Source organism: Nannobrachium achirus, assembly GCF_963921795.1.
Source record: "Nannobrachium achirus genome assembly, chromosome: 15".
NCBI lineage: Eukaryota > Metazoa > Chordata > Actinopteri > Myctophiformes > Myctophidae > Nannobrachium > Nannobrachium achirus.
In genome coordinates, this window is record NC_137822.1 from 4,249,928 (window position 1) to 4,253,539 (window position 3,612).

Below are 3,612 nucleotides of genomic sequence, written 5' to 3' on the forward strand. Positions count from 1 at the left end.
GAAAGAGACGTTCCGGATGCCATTTTGTTCTTGTGAGCCTTTTGTCGTTGCTTCTCTTCTTCCTTACAGAATGCACCAACTTACTTTCAATTTCAAAGACTTCTTCTTGCTTGCCTATCTAGAGCTTCTATCGTCAATACTTCAGATCGTCAATAACATGACTAAGCAACCTACAGTATGTCCTCATCTTCCTTATCTTGAATTAAACATACTTCTCTAACTGCAACATAAAAAAGAGACTGTGTCACTGAAGTCTGACTCATTGGAATAGGCTACCTTCTGAGGGCAGGGTTTAATTTCATTGGTTCTCCTGCCTGTCCAATCAGTGCGAGCGGGAGCATGCAGAGCACACAAGACACGCATGCACATTTTCGGAGGTTCTCAAAATGTTCAGAATACCAATGTTTAGGGGGATATATAAATTTGTAACATTTCTAATTTCAATATGTTATGACAAAACAACTAAGAAACGCTAGAAATTGTCAAGTTATTATTGTCCAGGGCCTTAGGATTATTTCTTTGCGCTAATCAGTGTAAAAGCACCAAATTTATCCCAGATGTAACCCAGGGCATGCTCTAATGATTTAGGAAGGGTGCCCAGCGACTCTTCAGGGTCATCATTGTGGCCAAATCCAATATGGCCACCATCTCAAAATAGTTTTGGCTACAACTATTGAACCAGATGAGCTACAAATGTTGTCGCTGAGAAGGATACATATCTTGCATACAATATCTTGCTCAGGCAAGATATTTAACCTCTAACTGCTCCCAAAAACAAAAAGTTATGTAATGTATTAGATTTTGTTGTTGTTTTTAATAATTTGAATCCTTCAAGCTGTGTCTTTATTTCCGTTGTATGGAAAGCACTTTCTTTCTGTGAGAATTGTCATACAAATGAAATGTACATAGATACTTACTTCACCACACTACACGTTCATAAAAGTTGTTCAACAAGCGTAGCAGATTCCTTATGAAGGTGAACTGGTTGGTCCACCGAACATTCCATGCTCCAGCAATGGGTGGTGTCACATGTTGCCCCTAGGCCTAGAGAAAATAACTTTGGACATGCGAAGGTATAGACGGGTTTCTGGTCCACGTCACACTGATGGGTCGGTACCAAAATTAGCCAATAAATAGAAACCATGCAGCGCTCCCCAAAACAACAGGTTTGGGGATTGGTGGGAATTGATTACATGATACATTCAGCTGTGCATTTAGTCTCAATGTTTGTAAACAAGAAACCGGTCTAAAGGTTTTCAGGTAGTAGAGGCCATACCATCAGACAGTCATCTCAAGTTCAGTCTAGATGTATGACATCAACAATTGCAATCTCATCCAAGGCTCTCATCAGATGCATTCTTATCACACTCTGTAGCACTGGCTCAACCATCGATGCAGGGCACGTACATTCTGAAGGAACTTCTTTCCCATTCAACATCTTGGCAAAAACATCTGACAGGTCACCGGAAAGCCCACTTTCAGCTAATAGTAAACCTACCGGTATACTATAATACAAATTATCAAGGCATGCATAGCAGGAAAAGGTTATAATAAATTGTGGTTATAATCTGTAGCCTACAGCAATTAATTAATTATTATATTCATAGATGTAACAATGTAATAATGATTTAAAACTATACTACTTTATTCAGCTGACCATGTTTATTAATTTTGGTGGAATAATTGTGTTCTATTGTTGTATTTATTTAATTGGGTTAAAGTACTCTGCCAATTCTCATGAAAGAATTAATATTCATTCATTTGGAATCAAAAACATTGAACATGCCACAAGTATGATTGCATCTTCGAGAAAGTACATTTTATGGTTTTGATTGAGTATTTTTGCATCTCATAACTCATTTATTGGGGGAAATAAAGATAGATGGCCTGAAAGGTTTAATATGCATCCACCTGAAAGGAAATATGCTACAGTTTCACTAATAAAGATTTTAGAAAGCAGAGGTGATACATTTCACTTGATTATTGTGCATAAAATCTAAAAAGATATATTTTATGGGATTTTGGTTAATATCTAAAATGCTTTAATCATAAATCGAATACATTGTCCACGTATCCGGCTATCTGCGTATCCGTGTATCTCTGAAGGTCATGCCTGACACTGTGGTTCCCCTGACACAGGTGACATCACCTATGTAAAAGTCCCTTTTATGCCCATATGAAGATCCCTGATGTCATCGATATACATCACTGGCCAGATGGCCAAGACTGGCCAGATGGCCAAGACATGGCCCATATCTGTGTGGCTGGTTCAGACACGGATCTCCATGTATGGGCATAAAAGGGATTGTATGTTGTGATTGACAGAATTCCTTTTGTGCCCATATATGGAGTGCCCTGATGTCATCAATATTAAGCCCATATCTAACAGGACTTCATATGAGAATGCCCATATATGGAGGAAGACAGCCCATATCTGTGTGGCTGGTTCAGACAGGGTTCTCCATGTGTGGGCATAAAAGGGACGTACCATATTACAGTACATGGATCTCCATAATGTACTAGGGATCTTCATATATGGGTAACTGGTCCGATATACATCACTGGCCAGATGGCCAATTCTTGATCATGCTTCTAATGCTAAAGAAGCATGAGAAAAAAGAATCGGATACACGCCATCTTTGAAATATGCAAGATAGATGATGAGATACACCCAGTCATAAAGATTAACATTCCAACATGTTTCTAGTGGTCAAAAAACATGAAATAGGCACCAAGTTTTCATCTGGTTCAACAGTTATAGCCAAAACTGTTTTGAGATATTGGATTTGTCCGCTATGACGACCCCGAAGAGTCGCTGGGCAGCTTTCCTAAATCATTAGAGCATGCCCAGGGACAAATTTGATGCGTTTTCAATGATTCATTTCCCTAAGGCCCTGCACAATAATAAGTAGACCGTTTTTATCGTTTCTTAGCTGTTTTGTCATAAAATATAGAAATTAGAAATGTTACAAACTAAGACAACATTGGTATTCTGAACATTTTGAGCACCTCAGATAACAGGTAACATCAAACTCTATTTTAACCTGTTAGATTAATTGAAAACACACATCCTTGGTTTCAGAGACTGATATTGTCCTTCTATATGTTTATTTTATTATTTAAAAACTTTAAACTTTATGTAAAAACAACATTCACCAAATGATAACTATATAACATGATTGAGAATGGTCCATGCACCAATTAATACATCTAACCAGGGCTCTTTTTAAACCTTGTAATCTCCATCTATTCTGTGATATAATTTTTGTACACAATACATGTCAAATCACTGTGACTGTGCGATATATAAATTACGGTATTACAAAATAAAACGAGGAAGGATTATCAAATACAATAGTATACAATTAATAATGAATATTGAAAGCAAACAAAGTAAAAAAGAAAACAAAATATATTCACCTTAAAATCAAGATATTAGACCAGAGAGAAAGGAGACAAATTTTATGCAATAAATAAAAACAAGCATGCTGTGAAATTTTCTGAAATATTAGTTCTGCAATAGTCATGTTGTTTCCTGATACAGAGAAGATTATACAAATAATCCTTCAATATCACACCAAATCTAAAACTGAGAAGAACACAAACATGAAT